Source organism: Cavia porcellus, unplaced genomic scaffold, assembly GCF_034190915.1.
Source record: "Cavia porcellus strain 051 isolate PalLab524CR breed Dunkin Hartley unplaced genomic scaffold, mCavPor4.1 scaffold_32, whole genome shotgun sequence".
Taxonomy (NCBI): Eukaryota; Metazoa; Chordata; class Mammalia; order Rodentia; family Caviidae; genus Cavia; species Cavia porcellus.
This window is the reverse complement of record NW_026947515.1, coordinates 22,399,434-22,421,311: the sequence shown is the minus strand read 5'-3', so window position 1 is coordinate 22,421,311 and position 21,878 is coordinate 22,399,434. Positions and strand designations below refer to the sequence as shown.

The 21,878-nt window shown below is 39.6% G+C and overlaps 1 long non-coding RNA gene across 6 annotated transcripts in view; it reads left to right on the top strand.

Moving 5' to 3' along the window:
- Nucleotides 1-21,859, top strand: part of LOC134474408 (uncharacterized) — a 37,133-nt gene extending 15,274 nt beyond the window's left edge. For 2 of the 6 annotated variants that reach the window (XR_010045256.1, XR_010045259.1), the window contains exons 3-4: nt 3,922-3,964; nt 4,391-21,859. This is a non-coding gene — a long non-coding RNA (uncharacterized LOC134474408). Of the gene's footprint in view, nt 1-2,665; nt 2,711-3,921; nt 3,965-4,390 lie in introns of those variants that run through there. The other 4 variants (XR_010045260.1, XR_010045258.1, XR_010045257.1 and 1 more) reach the window with 4 other exon arrangements.
- The last annotated feature ends 19 nt before the right edge of the window (nt 21,860-21,878 follow it).

The following is a 21,878-nucleotide window of genomic DNA, read 5'->3' as shown; positions in this document are numbered from 1 at the left end:
GCATAATTCAATTAAGGTAGCAACTGAATTGCTTTAGGAGGCTTGCTTCAGTTTCTAATATGCAAACTTTTGTGCCCTGGGGAGTCACAGCCTCTTTTTCTTGAGGCTTATACCCAGCTGACCTTCCTGGACCTGACTGGCTTTACTGTCCCACTGTGCTTATATATTTTAGAAAGAGCACTATGCCAGGAAACAGGAGACTGTCTGATGGCTTTAGAGACTGTACCTCAGCTCGCCTTATTTGCAATGCTTAGAGCCAACTGAAGAGAGAAAGGAATACCAGAGTCAGCTCTGTATACACAGTATAAGGAAATAAGTCTCCGCGTAATCAAAGTTGCCGCAGTTGTTCTGCATTCAAGGGGAGTCACTCAACTTGTCTCCCGCAGTTATAGTTCTTTTCTTTTTTTAAAATTTTTATTTTAAAGAGATTAAGACAAAAGAGAACATAACAAAGCAGATCAGATTAGAACAATGTAAGCAACACAGTATTTCACAAGACAATCCGTAATTAACAGTAACTACCATAATGTCTCTTTCTTTGAAATAGTTGAGCATAACTTCATATACAGCAGCATCAAACATAACAAAATAGTATAAAACCATTCAAGAGAATGAAAGTACTACAGAGCATTCAGAACCAAATAACAGAGAACGAACAATGACTACTATATTTTCTCATTTTCCATTCAAAATTTGTTTATACTATCACACATAATAAACTCCAATAAGATACAATATGATAGAACCAATGGAAACAGAAGAACAAAAGCATGGTAGGACTTCAGAGTAAAATGATATTAAATCAGCACTGGCTATTATAATGTCTTGTTTTCTTTAAAATAGCTGTTCAAACTATCACAGATAATAAAATCAAACAAACCCAGATAAAACCATTCCAACTAATGAATGTAAACATTATAAGGCTTCAAAGCAATGTAGTGGGGAATCATGATTACCATAAACTCTTATGTACTCTTACCATTTCTTACACTTACACTATACATGTATACATGTATTTATACATGTGAGTTTGATTTATTTTGCTTATGAGTATGGTCTCAGGGCTGGGGATTTAGCTCAGCGGCATAAGCACCTGACTTGCAAGCAGGTGGTCGTGAGTTCGATCCTTGGTACCAATAAAAATGAAAAAGACAAAAAAAAATGAATATGGTCTCAAGTTGCATCCATTTATTTATAAATATCTCAATGTGATCATTCTTTATAGCTGAGTAGTACTCCATTGTATAAAAAAATACCACAACTTTTTTATCCATTCCTCAGTTGATGGACACTTAGATTGTTTTCAAGATCTGGCTATTACAAATTGTGCTGCTATAAACATGGGTGCACATGTATCACTGTGGTATGATGTTTTCAGTTCTTCTGGGAATATGCCTACAAGTGGAACAACTGAGTCAAATGGGACTTCCAATCCCAGCTATTTGAAGAATCTCCAGATTGACCTCCACAATGGTTGCACCAGTCTACACTCCCACCAACAGCACAGGAGAGTTCCTTTTTCCCCACAGCCTCTCCAGCATTTGTTATTGGTAGTTTTCTTGATCCTGGCCATTCTTTCTGGAATGAGGTAGAATCTCAGTGTAGTTTTTTTTTTTTTTTTTTTGTCTTTTTCGTTTTTTTATTGGTACCAGGGATCGAACTCATGACTGCCTGCTTGCAAGGCAGGCGTTTATGCCGCTGAGCTAAATCCCCAGCCCCTCAGTGTAGTTTTAATTTGCATTTCTCTAATGACCAATGATGATGAACATTTTTTCATATATTTATTTGCCATTTGTGTTTCTTCATCTGAGAACTGTGTATTCATCTCAGATGCCCATTTTTGGGATTGGGTCTTTGAATTTTGGGGGTCTGATTTTTAAAAATAATATGTTTTAGACAGAAGTCCTTTGTCTGAGGGACAGTTCACTAAGATTTTTTTCCCAGTTTGTGGGTTTTCTTTTCACTATGCTGGAGATTTCTTTTGACATGTAGAAACTTTTTAATAAAATGTGATCCCATTTACTGATTCTGGGAAGTATTTCCCATGAGGAAATACTTCCTGTTCATGAATTTTCTACCTACCCCTATGTCTTCAAGGTTTTTACCTAATTTGTCTTCCAACAGATTTAGTGTTTTTGTTTTAATATTCAGATCTTTGATCCATTTAGATTTTAGTTTAGTATATGATGACAGGCATGGGTCTAGTTTTAGTTTTTGGCATATGGAGAGCCAGTTTTTCCAGCACCATTTATTAAAGAGACTGTCATTCTTCTAGTGAACATGTTTGGCCCCTTTATCAAAGATAAGGTGGTTGAGTGTGTTGGTAGTTGTGGCTGTATTTTTTTTTTTTTTTTTGTCTTTTTGAGACAGGGTCTCACTATGCAGTTCAGGCTGGCCTTGAGCTCACTTTGTAGCCCAGGCTGGTCTCAAACTCACAATGATCCTCCTGCCTCAGCCTCCTAAGTGCTGGGATTACAGGTGTGAGCCACCACACTCGGCTGGTTGTATCTTCTAATCTATTCCATTGATCTTCAGATCTGTTTTTATTCCAGTACCATGATGATTTTATTACAATAGCTTTGTGGTATAACTTCAAGTCAAGGATTGTGATGCCTCTTGCCTTGCCTTTGCTGCTGAGAATTGCCTTTGCTATTCTAGGTCTCTTCTGGTTCCAGATGAATTTTAGGAGTGATTTTTCTAGATCTATGAGGTATGTTGATGGTATTTTCATTGGGATTGCATTGAATTTGTATAACAGTTTTGGGAGAATGGCCATTTTAACAATATTTATTCTTCCTATCCATGAACAAGGGATGTCTTTCCATTATCTGAGATCCTCTTCAATTTCTTTTTTCAGGGTATTATAATTTTCTCTGTATAGATCTTTTACTTCTTTCATGAGATTAATTCCTAAGTACTTCATTTTTCTGGATGCTATTGTGAAGGGTGTGACTTCTCTGATTTCTCTCTCAGTGATTTTAATGTTAGTGCATAGAAATGCTATTGATTTTTGAGTATTGATTTTGTATCCAGCTACATTGCTGAATTTATTTGATATATCTAGGAGTCTTTCAATGGAGTTTTGGGGGTCTTCTATGTAGAGTATTATGTCATCTGCAAATAATGATAATTTAACTTCCTCTTTTCCTATCTTTACCCCTTTTATTTCTCTATCTTGTCTAATTGCTCTGGCTAGTATTTCCAGTACTATGTTGAATAGGAGCAGTGATAAGGGACATCCTTATCTTATGCCTGATTTTAAGGTAAAGGCTTTCAGTTTTTGGCCATTTAAAATGATGCTGGCAAAAATAAATAAACAAAATGATGTTGGCTGTAGGTTTGTCATAGATGGCCTTTATCATATTGAGGTAAAGACCATCTATTCCAATTTTCTGTAAGGTTCTTGTAATGAATGAGTGTTGACCCTTATCAAAAGCTTTTTGTGCATCTATAGAAATATCCATGTGATTCTTACTCTTGGCTTTATTGATATGGTGGATTACATTTATTGATTTACATATGTTGAAACATTCCTGCATGCCTGGGATGTATCCCACTTGGTCGTGGTGTATAATCTTTTTTTTTTTTGTCTTTTTCGTTTTTATCGGTACCAGGGATCAAACTCACGACTGCATGCTTGCAAGACAGGTGCTTATGCTGCTGCGATAAATCCCCAGCCCCCGTGGTGTATAATCTTGATGATTTGCTGCATCCTGTTTGCCAATATTTTATTGAGCATTTTTGCATCTGTGTTCATTAGGGAGATTGGCCTGTAGTTTTCTTTTAGTTGAGTCTTTCTCAGGTTTTGGTACTAGAGTGATATTTGCTTCCAGGAATGACTTAGGAAGGATTGCTTCCCTTTCGATTTCATTAAAGAGTTTGAAGAGTGTCAGCATTAAGTCTTCTTTGTATTTCTTGTAGAATTCTGCAATGAATCCATCTGGGCCTGGGCTCTTCGTTGTAGGTAAGAACTTAATTACATTTTCAATTTCATTAATAGAAATTGGGTTATTGAGCAGTTCTACATCCTCTTGACCTAGCTTTGGTACTTCATATGTTTCTAGGAATCTGTCCATTTTTTCCATGTTATCAAACCTTTGAGAGTAGAGGTTTTTTAAATAGGTGTTAGTGATCTTCTGTATTTCCACAGTCTGTAATGATTTTTCCTTTTTTAAATTCCTTATTGCCTGAATTTGAGCTTTTTCTTTCCTTTTTTAAAATAAGATTGGCTAGGGGCTTATCAATTTTATTTATTCTTTCAAAGAACCAACTCTGATTCATTGATTCTTTGGATTGCTTTCTTAGTCTCTATTGCATTAATTTCTGCTCTGAGTTTTATAATTTCCTCCCTTCTTTTGGCTTTGGGTTTGACTTGCTTTTCTTTTTCTAGATGTTTGAGGTGTGGCATCAGGTTGTTTATTTGTATTCATTCTGTTTTCCTGATGTGGGAACTCAGTGCAATAAATTTTCCCCTGAGGACTGCTTTCATTGCATCCCACAGATTCCGGTAAGTTGTATTTGTATTTTCGTTTGCTTGTAGGTATTGTTTAATTTCTTTTTTAATTTTCCCTGTGACCCCCTGATTGCTCAAGAATGTATTATTCAGTTTCCATGTGTTTGTAGGGTTTTTGCAGTTTCTTTCATCATTAATTTCTAGTTTCTTGGCACTATGGTCTGATAACATGCATGGGATAATTTCAATTCTTTTGCATTTATTTAAATATGTTCTGTGAGCTAGTATATGGTCTATTTTAGAGAATGTCCCATATTCTGCTGGGAAGAATGTATATTCTGATGTTGTTGGATGGAACACTCCGTATATGTCTATCAAGTCCATTTGTTCACAGGTGTGATTCAGTTCTGTTATTTCTTTGATGATTTTCTGTCTGGTTGATCTGTCCCTTGGTGTCAATGGTGTGTTAAGGTCTCCTGTTATAATCGTGTTATTGCTAATTTGATTTTTCATTTCTATTAATACTTGCCTTGTATAACTGGTTGCTCTGGAATTTGGTGCATATATATTTAAGATTGTTATCTCTTCCTCTTGAAGTTTTCCCCTAACCAGTATGTAGTGACCTTCTTTATCTCTTAGGATCATTCTTGGTTTGAAGTTCATATTGTCTGCAAACAGAATAGCTACCCCCACTTTTTTGGGGGTTCCTTTTTGCATGAAGTGTTGTTTTCCATCCTTTGACTTTCAGTCTGTGAGTTTCCTTTTGGGTTAGATGGGTTTCTTGTAGACAACATATGGTTGTATGTTTTTTCTTGATCCATTCTGCTAGTCTGTCTCTTTTAATTGTTGAATTGAGACCATTTACATTAATGGTTATAACTGTTACATATTGGTTTATTGTTGACATGCTATGTTTCTGCTGTTGCATCTTTATCTTTCCATTCTGTTTAACTGTCTGCCTTGCTTAGTGGTTTTTTCCTATGTGTATCTAAACTGTGTTTCATTATTCTTTGCAAGGTTGGCTGGTGATCATGAAGTTCTTCAGCTGTTCTTTGTCATGGAAGTATCTTATTTCTCCATTCATTTTGAAGGACAGTTTTTCAGGGTACATCAGTCTAGGTTGAAGATCTGAAATACTTCATTCCATGCTCTTCTTGACTTCATTGTTTGTGCTGAGAAGTCTGCTGTGATTCTGATAGGTTTTCCTTTATAGGTGATCTGTCTTTTCTCCCTAACAGCTTTTAATATTCTGTTCTTATGTTGGATTTCTGGGATGGTGATTATTATATGTCTGGGTGTAGTTTTATTTTGATTATGGCTATTTGGGGTTCTATATGCTTCACTAATCCATATGTCAGTTTCCATTCTCATGTTTGGGAAATTTTCAGCTATTACTTCTATAAATAGCCTCTTGATATCATTTGTGTTATCCCCTTTTCATTTATCCCTATCAATTTTATGTTGTTTTTCTTTGCATTATCTTGCAGCTGTTGTATTGTTATTTCTTGATTCCTTGTTATTTTTTAAGATCTTTCCTTTCCTGTTCACTAGCTGCAATCTTGTCTTCAAGGTCTGAAATTCTATCTTCACTTTCATTGAAGCAGGTTTGACAACTTTCAATGGAATTTTTGATTTCCTGTATGTCTCTTTGAATCTGCTTCACGTATTCTGTTTGTTTCTTATATTGTTCATCCAGGGATTCTATCATTTTGTTTTGTTCCTCTAATTTTTTAACTCTGTCTTCTTTAGATGTGTTCAGCATCTCTTTCATTACTTTTATCATTTCTTCTTTTACCTGGAAGATTAATTCTAGTTTGAATTCCTTTAAAGCTTCCCAGAGTTGCTTCTTTATTTCAGTTGCTATTATTTCAGGTATTCAAGTGTATGGCATATATTTTCTTCTATGAACATAGCTCCTAGGCTGTCTTGGGGTGTGCTGGAGGTTTGAGATTGCATTTTGGTCTTTTATTTTTTCATTTTCATATATCTCTGTGTTTCAAGTGTTGCTCCAAGGCTTCCCCTGGGCATGTTGGAAATCGTCTGCCATGCCCTTGGCTCCTGGGAATGAATGGAGGTTGCTGAGCATGGTTCAGTCAGGCCCACAGGACTTCCCATGCCACCTCTAGTGTTCCAGGAAGCTGAGTGGGTACCTGACCAATGTGGATGATGGTCCAAAGCTCTCCCTGGACAAGGAACAATGGGCTGGAACTCACTTGATGTGTTCTCAACTCCCCTGATTGAAGAAGGTTGCTGGGTGTAATCTAGTCTGGCTGCAAAACCTCCCAAGCCCAGTCTAGTGTGGGTGTGTCCTTGACCACTGGGAGAGATGATCTTAAACTCTCCCGGGGCTTGAGATGGTGAACAGGAACTCACTCCCACTGGCAGCCCAGTTCCCTTCTCCACCAGCACAGCTCCCCAGATTTCACAGTTATATTTCTTTAATGGGATATTTTTATTATTTGTTCTTATACATGTTGCATTTAAGTTTCTAAATTTACTGGTATTCCTTGTGTTTAGACAATAGCACTATAGAGAATAATATTAGAACAACCCTAGCAGCCTTTAATATAAACTTCTATAAAATGGGGCTTCTTAAATAAAATCTAGCTCAGACTTAGAAAATATACAGGCCTATAATAAAACATAGAACTCCTTCCACCACTTAAAAAGCAGTAGAATGGTGGCCATTGTTCAAGTCTTGGAGGACAGGTATCACTGAGACAGACTGGCTCTGATCCTTCTCTACACTTTAGGAGAAATGTTGAGTCTGTTCTGCATTAGTTTCCATTCTTTGACTTTATTTTTAATCTTTTCCCAACTTTGTACTTTCCTAAAAGAGGCATGTAAAAATCACAAAGAACTCTGGACTCTTCCAACCTTTTTCTCCTAAGTTAAGTCCATAGAAAATGAGCATTTGCTAATGCCAAAGACAGGGAAGTCATCTTCAATGAGGGACACATACTGTGTCTCTGGGTCAGATGAGACATCAGAACCATGCATGTCCAAGAGAACACAGATAAAAGTCATGTCCTGCCTTAGTGTTCTGGGCGATGGTCTCCTTTGGAGATTGAACCTGAGACACAGTGGAAAGAACTGACTTCTGGGTGAAACCAGAAGGAGCTATTTGCAAAAGCAGAACACTTACAGATGTTTAAAATAAAGAGGCTCTGCAAACTTTCAAGTTGTGGGCTTTAGAACCTTTATTGTAAATATATAGGGCACAAAGTAATGACCTTGCTCAGGCTTTTAACTATCCCTTATAGAACTGTGACACACAATGGTTACTCTGCCAGTTAACTGATCACTCCTATAGCAGCTGCCACTCTTAAAAGCAGAGGACAGGTTTCCCCAGCCTCTGTTTGGTGAGTCCCCATTGAAGCCAGTAGCCAATGGAATCAATAGAAGGTTGACCAGACATACAACTGGGTTCCTTTCTGGAGTCTGACCTCTGGTTATCTGGGCCAATAGAAACGGAAAACAACTGATTCTTGCGGTTCCAAGAAGAGTTTAATGATGACATCTACCTGCTATTGCTGCCACAATCCAGGCCACTTTAAGGACTGCCTTAAGAGGCCCCTCAAGCCATGCCCTAACTGCAAAGGGGACCACTGGAGGTTAGACTGCCCTCTGGGGCCAGGGCCCCATGGTTCAGAACCATCCTATCAGCTGGCCCAGCAGAACTAAAGGGCCTCAGGGCACACTCCTCTCCTCCCTCTGGCCAGACTGTCATCTCAGCCTGTCATTTTTACAGAAGAGCCATGAGTAATCAGGACAAGAGGTAAAAACCAGCCGATTGCTGGGCATTGGCATATGTCTCTTTGTCCTTCTCAACTCTGGTCTTACTTTCAGGTATTGTATCTCAATAAAGTCCCCAAATATATGTGGCTTAAACCATAAATTGGATAACTTTCTCTTCACTCATTTCTTTTAGTTATGCCTAAGAGCCCAGCTTGCATCCTGGAGAGATTTTATCCTGTCTAAATACTGTAATATATATCCAGGTTGCCTAATCAAAATGATGCTGCAACTGGTTTTTACGAATATAGTGCATATTGTTGTTTGTATATAAAAGCTTAAAAGCTGGGCATGGTGGCTCACACCTGTAATCCCAGCACTCGGGAGGCTGAGGCAGGAGAATCACTGGGAGTTCGAGATCAGCCTGGGCTACAAAGTGAGCTCAATGCCTGCCCAAACTGCATAGCGAGACCCTGTCTCAAAAAAAAAAAAAAAAAAAAACTTAAAGAGTTTTTTATTTGTCAAAATAATATATTAATCTGGCTCTCATAACTTATCAAATTTAGAGAGATAATTATAACTAAAGCTAGAGGGACTTCAGACTTCATCAATAAAAGGACCTAAGGGCCAATGGGTTACAATTGCTATTCCTTAGAAACAGTTTCTAAACTTACCTGCCAACTCTAATGCTAATGCTTTGATTATACATGGCTTTTTATACCAACTTTGATTGTATATACTTTTTTTTTTTTTTTTTTTTTTTTTTTGGTAACGGGGATTGAACTCACAACTTTGTGCTTGCCAGGCAGGCACTTATACCACTGAGCTAAATCCCTGGCCCTGATTGTATATACTTTGGTTAAATTTGTTCTTGCCTAGAAGGTGCCAAACCCCAAGGCATCATACAGATGAAAACAATAACATATATGCTAGATTCCTTTTAGATTCCTTTCACTGGGATCCACCAGATCTTGTCCAGAAAAAGTTTATATAATGTATATTGAGACTTTAACTAACTGTACTCAGCAGGTCTTAAATGGTATTGCAGCTGATCCGTCTCGCCTAAATAAAAAGGTAAAATGAATGAAACAGGAAACCCTCCAAACTCGGATGATATTAGACATTCTAACAACAGCAAAGAAGGTACTTCTGCAATCTAAATGCATGTATATCCCTGCTCCTTCTGCTAATATCTCAATAACTGTTCAAGGTATCAGATGATAAATCAATGATATGTCAGACTCTAAAAATTCATTGGACCTTATTCTTATCCCCATATGATGGAAATCTTTGTCAGATGTATTCACAATTATCTTAATAATTTTATTATTTGGTCCATGCATACTTAATTGCTTCTTTGTGTTTACTCTAGACTTAAAGCTGTACACCTACTCAAGGTGAAAACACCTGGTATCTCCTGATGGCCGTTAGATAGAACCTCTGCAGATTATCACTGACTGCCATTCAGTGACTATTCAATGAACATTCCATGGCCTGAAGAGGCCAGTTCAGTCATCACCCATTACCCCTTCACAGCAGTTGGGTTTACTTCTTCAGACTGGGGAATGTTACAGGCAGCTGAGTTAGTTAGAAATATTACAGGCAGTCAGAAAGGACTAGGCCCTCATAGGAGCCAGTGCAGAAGATCAGATACCTTGCAACCTTGGGGGAGACAGACTCCTCCCATGGTCGCCACATCTCAAGACAAAAGGCAAAACAAGTGTAACCACACTCTAACACATCAGGGACTGACATTCTAAATAGGTATGGATCACCTTGAGCAAGCCAGGAGTCACTGTCCCAACCCTCTATCGAAAGAGTCACTGTTCTTTAAGCATATCTGCTTGCTACTTGACTCACCTCCCCATTTGTCTGTGATTTGGTCAATTTTATCTGAACAATTAATCTTATTGGTTGACTATAGTTCTCTCCAACCTCAAGCCCATCTTCCTGGTGAGTTCACAGTTTTTTACATCTTGGACCTGTCTCACCTCATGATTTTACTCCATAAAAGTCCCTAGTAAAGACAGAATCTTTGGCAAACCACTCAGGGTCCCTTGACAGGAGCTTTCTTTCTCTCAATAAATATATTCTGCTCTTAATCTGCTTTGTTCCTAAAATTTAGTCTTCAATTTTAGAGAACACAAACTCATATGGATATCTAGTAGGTTGGGACTTTCATTCCCCTGTATCAGGGTCATCAGTTCACGGCCTAAAGAAAAGAAAAAAACAAAACTACTTGTTTTTGTTGTTGGGGGGAGGTGCATTTTGCCAAAAATTGTGCTGCTACACCTGTGGGGGTAACACAGGAAATATCTGTCCCTTCAACAAAATCTTCTACTATATGTCCAAAGTATAGATGTTATTGGGCCACCTAAAGTAAATTTAGAAGTGATGTGGAAGGCCTACCTGTTCCAGAAAAAAAAAGAAAACTTCCAGCAGGGCCTGTATCAGCCATGCCAAAGAGTGATGGCTCAGACAGTTTCCCTGAGATGGCACAGCCCTGTTTGGCTGGCAGGCTCTTATTGGCTGGGGGTAACATGATCCTGATTTGTGGTTTGCTGATTTTTGTTTGCACGATACTCTTACAGAAGACAATTTCAACTAACCAATATGACAACAACTAACCTGTAAAACTTCTCAAAATTCAACATTTGGCTTTCACTAGCTAGTAACAGGCTGGCTCCAGCACATCACTGTTTCACCATGGCTTTGTAGTGGGTCTTGATATCTGGTAACAAATTCTCACACTCCGTTTTTTTTCAAAATTGTTTACTACAGAGGTACTTGTTTCGAAGCCATGATGAATGTAACTCTACATTTATTTAGGTCTTGTTCACTTTCTTATATCGAATTTTAGGTTTCAATACACTGACACTACACAGCTTGCTGAGTTCCTTGAGTTTGTTTCCAGAAGAAAGAAATTGTAACCTTACATTTGTGGGAGGAAATGGGAAAACAACTTAGAGCTAGTTCAAGGCTACTAAAAAACCAAACCAACACAAGTCTATGTAGACTTCTACATATTTGTAAAGGTTATTTAACAAGGCAAATTGCAAGTTTCTTCTCCTCCCACTACTCACAGGCCTTCAGGCAAGAGGGGAACCAAAGAGCTCCACTAAGCCTGGAGTTAGGTCCAGACAAGAGAGATGAAAGAAACAACGGTGCTTGTTTCAGCTGCAAGGGGAAATCAGAGTTATGGTTCAATCTACTCAAAACACTTCAAATCACCCCAGATTCTCCTATTGCTCCTATTCTTCCCTTGACAAAAATTAGAAAATCTATAAAGAAAGGGGATCTAAGGCTTTTTGGTTTTCTGATACTCACTGGGTTCAATTAAGCATTAAGCAGGATCACCCTGAGATTAAATTGATAATTAAAGAAAAAGCATTTAAAGGGCTTTTAGGCACAGAAACAAATGCTTCAGTTATTGGCCAATGCCATTAGCCTATGGCATGGCTTCTGGATGTGACAACTGCAGATCTACAGGGTAAAGGCAATGTTCTCATCCTGGTAAAAGTGCTAAATTGATTTAACCTGGGGGGATACAACGAGCACCTTTGCTGCCACATGCAATCAATTTGCTTTTGAATTACAAATTTATGATCAATTTAGAAGAGTAGTCACAAGGAGGGAAAAGCCAGCATCTCCCAAGAATCAGCCATTCTGGGATGGGGACAAGCCACCAAGAAATCAACTAGCCAGCCTTTCTGGTAGGCTGAACAGGCCGAGTGGGTTCTGTTGTACTCTAAGAAAATAGCTTCGTTATATGTGTATTATAGCAAACCTGTAAAGTGGCTTACTAAATGTGTTTTTTTTATCCTTTTTCCCTAACTGATATTTTAAGTGACGTAATTGATATGTTGAGCAATACTCTCCTCTGTAAAGAATTGCAAGAATCTCACCTAATTGATATGTTAACCATTGTTGCCCTCTACAAACTACAGAAGTTGTGCTAAAACAAGCTAACAAGGGTTGTTAATCACTGTTAGGCGCCTCTATTCTCCGCTAAAGAGCTAAAGAAAACTAGAATGGCCCATTAATTTACACTTGTTTAAAGTAACCTGCTTGTGTGCAGAGAGATTTGCATATGAGTTTAACCCTTTACCCTGACCTTGACACATAACCGCCGTTTCCTGTTCTGTATGGCGCCTTATTCCCTCCCTCTCCCCTCACCTATCTATCTAGGCCATAAAGAATTTGGGTTTCTGGTGACCTCTTCCCGACCCGGTGATGATCTGTCATAAAATGAGCCTGCCCCAAATTTTAAGAACTGTTTAGCTTCAAAGAAATTACCGGGAAATACTATGGCCCAAACCCCAATCGGTGCTTTCCTTTTGTTCTGTATGCATCAAATGTGTTAGATATCAGACCTTTGTAAAACTTAAGTTTCAGCTTCTTGTAACTCTTGACCCCTCTTGACCCACTAGTGAAAACTAGCTGTCCTGGGATAATTAACTGTCCACTTTCTTCTCCAAATATTGCTGCAGATGTGCCACTCCGAGATAATGTCAGTCTGTAGGATGGGAGTAATTTGAGAAACACCAGGAACTCCCGAGATTGTCAGAGCTAAGTGGACAGCAATACAGTTTCCAGACTCGGGTCAACAAGTTTGATGGCTCTGCAGGTTTCTTTGTTTCTCCACCCCCCCTTTTCCTCCAGCCTCTTTTTAAAGTCCTCCCTTCAGTCTCTGGGACACAGTCTCCAAATTGGCTCCCTGAGACTGGTCGCCAGGCCTGGAAATAAAGCCTTTGCCACCTAAATTTTTGGTCTCTTGCCTCCTTGGATTTTATACTGGGGCCCAAGTTATAACAGGTTCTAGGGAGAGAAAACTGAGATAGCTTCTCCCATAAGCCTAGCACAGGCTGAGTTGATAGCAACTAAGGTACATAAAGCAACTAAATGCTTGTGTTGTTTGGTTGATTTTGCAGGCCTTGGGCCAGTGGTCTGAGCATCTTTTGGGAGGTGACAGCATGCAATACAACAAATATGGGGGACTTCCTTCTATCTTGTCTTTAAAAATCCAATATTGTTCTCATTGTTTTTCTTTATTCTGATTGTTTTGCTTTATTCAATACTCTGTTTTGATTGGTTTTATTCTGTTTTGTTTTTGGTTTGATTTTGCTATCTATACCTGACGGAATGGACAACTACTGTGAAGACAAGATATACTATTATAGTAGCTATGGTTTGTTTTCCTATGCTGCTTTGAAGTTATGTACCAATTTTGCTGCATTGTTGGATTGGCTTTGTTCTGTTTTGTTTTGTTGGATTTTACTATCTTTAACATAAAAAATAAAAAATTAAAAGGAATAGTAGCCAGAAGGGTGTGGAGGATGATAGAGTCTCTCAGCTTGAGGCTTAGCTATCTCTAGTCAGTCACCCAATTTGGTACCAGGCCCAGAGAAGCCACTTACCTAAGAGTAACTTCTATATTCTCCTTGTAGTTCCAGAAATAAACCTCCTTCTCCCTTTTTGCACATGTGCTGATCCTTCTCCAATCCCAAGACTCCACAACCACTCAAGCACTCCATCCCCAACCCCAGCAAATCTTTCTGTTTCCTGTTTTGTCCACACAGATGCTCCTTTCAAGTCAGCTATTGTAGGCCATTTTGCCCACCTCCCAATCTCCTCCCCCAACCAGACCTGACAAAAGTAGTTTCGCTTCTTTGTTCTCCCTGAGAATGCCTGCAACTCTTCTGCAGCCCGCTGGGCCCACAATAAGCGCCTCTTTTCTACTTTGTCTATCATGCCAAAATCGTATCGATCTTATCAGAGTAGACTTTCTTCAATGGGTAAGACATCCCTAGATTTCATTTCTAGCCCTCAGGGCCTAAAACCATTTTAGGATTTTTGCCTTTAAGAATTCATGTAAATGGTGTAAGGCATGTACAAGTTCCCCACAATGCACTGGCCTGGCCTGGCTTGGTGTGGCAGGATATATGCCATGGATTTGATGTTTGCTTGCAACTGCAGGCAATGACAGGGGGACAGAGAGGCAGCTAGCCAGAGCCTGCCAAGCTTTTTAATGGCCAGGACACTGCTGGCAGTGCTACAACACTTGGCCCTGGGCTGGGAAGGTGGGGTGTGGCTCTGGCACACCCCAGCCACCGCTGTTTTTCCCATCACCTGTTCACATGCTTTTATGCATCAAAAGTTTACAGGGCACCAGTGCTCGGGGACCCTTAACCACGGCAGGCCTCCAGGCCAGAGCAGGAGAACAATCTGCACACTGAGATGGCAAGAGAGAGCTCTAGGTGCTTAAGTATAAAATGCAGGGTTTTTTCCTGTACCCTACCCAGAAATTCCTTATAATCCTCAGGTCTGAAAATAGTTATAATTTGTAATTTTCCACAGATCACTCCATGCCGTGTTCCTGTTCTGTATGCGTTGCCCACCCCCCTCCCTTTTTCTGTTCCTTCTCCACTGGGCTCATATAGATAAGTTAACCACCAGCCTCATATCTCCCCCACTCTTTTTATTATAGAAATATCCTGCACCTAGCCCTCAGCCCAACACAGCCCAACACCCTGTTTTCTGAGATCACTGTGCTCCAGATGTCCCTTATAAAACTCCCCGGATTCCCACTCTGTCTTTTGAACCTTTACCCTGTTTTGTGGTTTTTGCTAATAAAAGCTATACGCCCCACTATGTCGGCATGCAGAGGCTGGCAGTCTCCACTGCTCCCTGCATCACTGGCTGCCAGCTAAATAAAGCACTTCTTTTTCTTCAAAAATATCTTGCCTTGTTCTGAGCAACATTTGGGGATCTCACTTCTGGGCTACATTTAGGGGCTCATCCTGAATTACATGGGGACCCCTCCCCACATAATGTTTCACCAATCGATTGGCTTGAACCATCTGTAAGTATTTGGGTTTTTTGTTCTTTGTAATTTGAGTGTGCACGTTTGAAATTGCAGACAAGCCTGGGCTCATTCTGCACCAGAGTGGGACGCCTTCCAGGAAAGGACTTCTAGCCCATTTGTGATTTGGGGCTTTTTGCCCATTTGGTTTTATGCTTGGTATATTTTTACTGTGGAGCCATTTAATTGTTTGACTCTGTTACCTCAGTACTAACATTCAAATTTCTTTTATTTCTCTTAAACTACTGTTGCAGGTTCCGTGTGGCTTATTGGACTTAAGGGTCATAATAAAAATTTGTTTCCCTTAGGTTGCTGAACCATGGACAGAAAAACCTTTGTTTGTGTCTTTAATGTTAGTCTTGTCTTTTGTGGCACCTTATTTAATGTTTTAGACAACTGATTACTTACAACTTCGGCATGAGTTAAAAAGGTTTTTTTCTTTCTGGTTAAAATGTAAATATGTATATATATGCACATATATTTACACACACACAAATATATATATATATGGTTTTTTATTTTTTATTTTTGTCTTTTTCCTTTTTATCGGTACGGGGGATCGAACTCACGACTGCCTGCTTGCAAGGCAGGCACTTATGCCGCTGAGCTAAATCTCTAGCCCCTATATATGGTTTTTAAAATTATATTAACTTTACCAACTGAAACCAGGTCATACTGTTATTGAGCCAGTTTAAAAAGTTAGTTTTAAAGTGTAGCATTTTAAGGTGGTAAAAAGACATAAAATGATTCAATATATTTTAGATTACTAAAAGAAAGTCATTTTGTTAAAAGTTTTAATGTCTAAAAAGCTAGAGAAGAGATAATTGACTGGTAATAAGTGAGAAAAACAAATGTGTTCAGAATTTAACAGAATTAGATCAGTAAACCTTTACTGAAAAATGTTTCCATTAAAATAAGATTATATTCTAAAAAGGGGAAGGATCTGTCTTCTCTACTCATTGCTCCACTTGGGATGACTGTCAGAGATTTTGCAGGTTTTATTTACAGCAGAAGAGAGAGAAAACATTCGCACCATGGGATAAAAAGCAGTGTGTGTTCCAGATGAAAACCTGTCCTCTGATCCCAAATTCCAGAACCATGTTTTCCCTTTGTCCCGCGGACACCCAGAGGTAAGAAGGCTCTCGATCAGTATCGCAGTTGTTGGCCATCAGAAAACCCATCGATTTGTCCACGGTAGCAGAGGTGAGACAATTGGCTGATGAGTCCCCCTTAAGGTTTCTGGAAGTATTACAAGAAGCCTATTACATTTACACCCATAAATCTGGTAACACCTAAAAAGCAAGGGCCATTAATATTGCCTTTGTAACTGCTGGCCCCTGATATTAAGCAAAAATTGCAAAGGCTTGAGGGATTTAAGGGAATTCCCCTCAGTTAGTTATTAGAGATTGCTTAAAGATATTTGACAACCAGGAAGACCCTAAGGACCAGAAGCAGACAAAGCTGCTGGGAATGCTACCTGACAAAGTCACCCAGCCGGCTGAGAAGTCTCCTCTGCCTCTAGATAGAAATCAATGTGCTTATTGCAAAGAGAAGGGGCACTGGCAAAAGGACTGTCCCAAGCTCTTCCATGGGCTTTAGATCTTTTTTTTTTTTTAATCAGTACTGGGGATTGAACTCACGACTGCCTGCTTGCAAGGCAGGTACTTATGCCGCTGAGCTAAATCCCCAGCCCCCAGGCTTTAGATCTTTCCAAGGGGCTTGATAACGTGGCAGCCGGATGGCCACCTTGTCTGTGGGTGATTTCCTTGGTGACCCTTCTAGTAAAGGAGGCTCAAAAATTGACTTTTGGATAGAAACTTTTAATTGTCTCCGCCCATTCGCCAGAGACTCTCATCAAGGCTCTACTGGACTCATTGTTGCCCAATTCCCGACTCATGCACTATCAGGCATTACTTCTGGATCTGACTACCATCAGTTTCAAGGGGACACTGGCTTTGAACTCAGCTACTCAGCTGCCTGATGATGACCCCCCTCCTTGCCCTTCTGATCATCTCACGGGGCTTCGACTAGACTTGACAGATGAGCCACTATCCAGAGTTACATTGTATTTCTCCAATGGAAGCAGTTACATCTGTCAAGGTAAGTGGGTTGCAGGAGCCACCATTACTATCGACTCTCAGATTCTATGAGAACAAACCTTGGTGCCAGGAACATCAGCCAGATGGGCTGAACTCATTGCCTTCACTGAGGCCCTCAAGTTGTCAGACTGATAGCAAATATGCATTTGCTTCTGCCCATGTTCATGGGGCCATTAATCAAGAGTGGTGTTTATTGACTTCTGGGGGGTCAAAAATGATCCTCAGATTTTGGATTTGTTAGCTGCCATTTGGATGCCAACGAAGGTGGCTATTAATCTAGCAGACACCACTGCCCAAAAAATGGCCACAAAATCAGTGGGGATTGAGACAGCCCCGGCATTGCTGCTGATTCCATCTACTCTGTCAGAGCCCTTTTCTCAAAAAGACTTGAATTTGGCAGCTCAACTCCAAGTGAAGCCTGATATCCCCAGGGGCTGGTACCAACTGCCTGATAAGCGAGCCCTCCTCCCCGAGGCCTTAGGATGAGAACTCATCCAACAAGCTCATCAGTCTACTCACATGGGAGGATCAAAACTCACTGCTCTTTTTCAAGATTGTTTCTTTATCTCTCAGTTATCCAAGCTTACTCGGTTTGTGAGCCTTAGATGCCCTCAGTGCCAGTTGGTGAACCCAAAATGACCACAAAAAAATGGGAAAGCCTGGACTTCAAGGGAATAAGTACTTATTAGTAATGGTAGATACTTTCACTGGATGGTTCGAAGCTTTTCCTACTAAGTCTGAGTCAGTCCTGATAGCAGTTTCCCTGATTTGGCCTCCCTTTATCCATGGGGTCTGACAATAGCCGGGCTTTTATAGCCCAGATAACTCAAAAACTAACCCAAGCTTTGCAGATTAATTGGAAATTCCATTTTGCTTACTGGCCCCAAAGATCAAGATAAGTAGAAAGGATAAACCAGACTTTAAAAGTGGTAATAACTAAGATGGCATTGGAAACTGGTGAGAACTGGGTGAATCTCCTTCCTTTTGCCCTCTTGTATGCGCAATGTACCCCCTTTGTTACAGGTGTTTCCCCCTTTTTAAAGCTCTATATGGGAGACCTCCACCTCTTATTCCTAAAATTTCTGAGGAAAAATTAGCTGATCTGGCTAATCAAGATCTTGTTAAGTCCCTCCAGGCCCTTCAGCTAGTTCTGACTTCCATCCACTGGTTATTCTGAGAACAACCACCTCTGCCTGCAGCCCATCCTGAGGACGAACATCCTGCAGCAAACTGGGAACATTAGTCCTCATTAAGAGACATCACCATGAAAGATGGCAGATAGATAACATCTGGCTACAGAGGCTCCCTGAGACAGTCAACTTAGACTTCAACATAATGCAGAGTGGGGAGCCCCAAACACAAGGAGATGAATTCTCTTGTCCCAAGAAGAAATTAAGGTGAGAAGAACCAACCAAACATACAGTCCTGGTGCTATTATTGGAACAGCTAAAGGTTCAGTGTTCTTGCCACAGTGGACAACTTGCTGACAATCCGAGGTCCCACCACAGCTTGCCAAGGTCCCATTGCAATTTGCCAAGCCTTCTGAGGTCCCGCCACTTGGACTCACTGGAGGCACAGTTACACTGAGTTCAGGGGTTGGCAAGCTGAACGGAGAGCTGAGCTGGCAGGGTGCCTGCATCAACCTGTGGTGAGTGATGGGAGTGGGGCCATTCCACAGAAAGGGGCCTCTGGTGGACTGGTAAGCACAAAGGGCAGCAGTGACTTCAGTCAGTTGTTCTCTTCCCGAATGGGATTGGTGGAATGAGCTGGGTCTGGGTCATGGGACCTGACTGAGACCCAATAGGTTATCCAAAATCAATAGTGGTGGTGCATACTAACCACACTAACCTAGTGAAGCCTCACAAGTTTGACTGACCTGGAGGGGATGTGGTGCAAAGTAATATAGTGCAGGCCACAGCAGCTTGGCTGACCCAAGGGGAGGCAGTGCATAGTAATACAGTGCAGGCCACAGCAGCTTGACTGATCCAGAGAGGAGGTGGCACATAGTAATACAGTGAAGGCCACAGCACCTTGACTGATCCGGAGGGGAGGGACCAGTATATGCTGTCCCTGTCTGCAACTCACTAGCACATGGCAGTGGGAAGGGTCATCTAGCCAGCGTGCTTCAGAAGAATTGTAACCAGCAAAGAAAGAAACTGGGACCCCCCAGAAGAAGCAAAAAAGATGGGAAGAGGAAGCAACAACAAAAAGTCCCCAGGTTCCAACCCTGAGAACATTGACCCAGGACAGGTAAATACAAAGGAGAATGAGAACAGCAAACATAATATCAGACAGAGTGCCAGTGGACATAAAGAGATATCTTTGGGACCTCATAGACCAGTTCAAAAGTGAAATATTTAGCCAAGTAAAGCAAGATATAAGATTAATACAAGAGATCCTAAGCACCCTCAAGAAGACAGGAAGAAGGGAGGAACTCAAACAAAGGAGAGAACCATTTGATGAAGAATATAAAAAAATATAGAATACATGAAGCAGATTCAAAGATTACCTGGAAATTAAAAACTCTGGAAAGATGGCAAATCAGCTTGAAAGAAACTAAGGATAGATTGTCCAAACTGGAGGACAGTTTTGCAATGTGGGATTATGAAAGGGAAAACTTTTTAAAAGTAACAAGGAAATAAGCAGTATCAACACAAAGGTTAGAAGACAAGAGGATCTATAACTTGAGAATAAAGAATGTGAATGAAGAAGCTGGGGTACAAACAATGGAACTACAAAGGTTATTCACAGAAATAATTAAGGAAAACTTCCCAAACACAGGAAAAGGAAATGATATTCTGATATATGAGACATACAGAACTCCAGCCACCTACAACCAAAACAGAGCATATAATACTCAAGATCCCAGAAATTCAATATAAGAACAGAATATTAAAAGCTGTTAGAGACAAGCAACAGATAACCTACAGAGGAAGGCCCATCAAAATAACAGCAGACTTCTCCACACAAACCATCAAGTCAAGAAGAGCCTGGAGCAAAATATTCCAAGCCCTGAAAGAAAATAACCTTCATCCCAGATTGATATACCCTGCTAAACTGTCTCTAGAAATTAATGGAGAAACAAGATGCTTCCAAGACAAAGAGGAACTTGAGAAATTCATAACCACCAATCCAGCTCTACAGAGAATACTGTAGGGCATTCTAGAGAGAGAGAAAAGTACTAGGGTTCCAGGAACAGTGGCAGAGAGGCCTCAATGAATGGAACAGAAAACAGAATGAAGAAGATAAGCAGACAACTGATGGCAAAAAAGAGCATAACAGAAATGAGGCAGAGAAGATTTTATTTAAAACTAATATGATGGATAGTATCAAGTCTGAGAATATAGGCAACTACACTGAAGATGACAAGACTCTACGATACACATTCTGGTTTGATAACTGCCAGTCTTTGAAGTTATATCCTATATACAAAGTTGTGTTTTTATTAATACTGTTATGCACTGATATATTTAATTATATTATGTTTGACGATATAGCCAGTTCTATTGGAGATAACAAGAGACAACACAGGAACCATGGTAGAACTCTTTGTACAACAGTCTTATATGTTTTTTTTCATTTCATGTGTTTATAGAAATGTTTTTTTTAAAGTCACTTTATTTACCTACTAAATACTCTCACACATTTTTTTTTTTTTGTCTTCTTCGTTTTTACTGGTACTAGGGATCAAACTCACGACCGCACACTTGCAAGGCAGGTGCTTATACCACTGAGCTAAATCCCCAGCCCCTATAGAAATGTTTTGTTTTGTCTTGCTTTGTTTTGTCTCTCCCTCTAACATAGATATACATGTTAAGATTTATGTGTAGAATCTATAAACAGTTTATGAGAACTGATCTTATGACACATGAAATATACAGATACTCTGAAGAAAAAGAGACACTAAACTACCCAGTGCTGATCCTAGAGTGTCATAATGTGAAATCCAACAATAGTATTATTCTTTGTTCAGAGTGGTACTAGCCTGCTTGGGTTTATTCAATCTCAACATAATTGAAGATATGGATAACTGCATGTATGTTTAAGTGTATAGGATTGGTAACCATATTTCTAAGTTTTTGTTGGACAGTTGAACAGAACTGGTTGCAATCTACTGTTGAATCCCCACTTTATATGCTCCACTTTAGTATCTTGAATAACTATTTGTAGGAAGACAATCTGTAATCATCAACTAGTGGTTTCTGTTTTTTCTTTGAAATTATGTATTATTTCTACCCATTTTCTGTTTTGTTTAGTCTTTCTTTAAATTAAATTTAAAAAAAAGACATTACATTACCCAGTGCTGATCATGCAGTGTCATGATGTGAAATCCAGCAATACTATTATTCTTTGTTCAGAATGATTTTAACCTGCTTTAGTTTGTTTAATCTAAACATAAATGAAGATATGGATACCTGCATGTATGTTTAAGTGTACAGGATTGAAACCGTGTCACTAAGTTTTTGTTGGACAGTGAACAGAACTGTTTGTGGCCTCACTGTTTGAATTCTCACTTTACATGTTCCATTTTTGTATCTTGAACAACTATTTGTAAAATGATAATATGTAAACATCAACTAGTGATTTTTTACTATTGTTTTCTCTGAATTTATGTATTATTTCTACCTATTTTGTTTAGCTTAGTCTTTCTTTAAATAAAATTTTAAAAAATAAAAAATAAAAAATAAACCCTGTGGCAGGGTTTTCTGACCCGGAGGGGGTGTGGTGC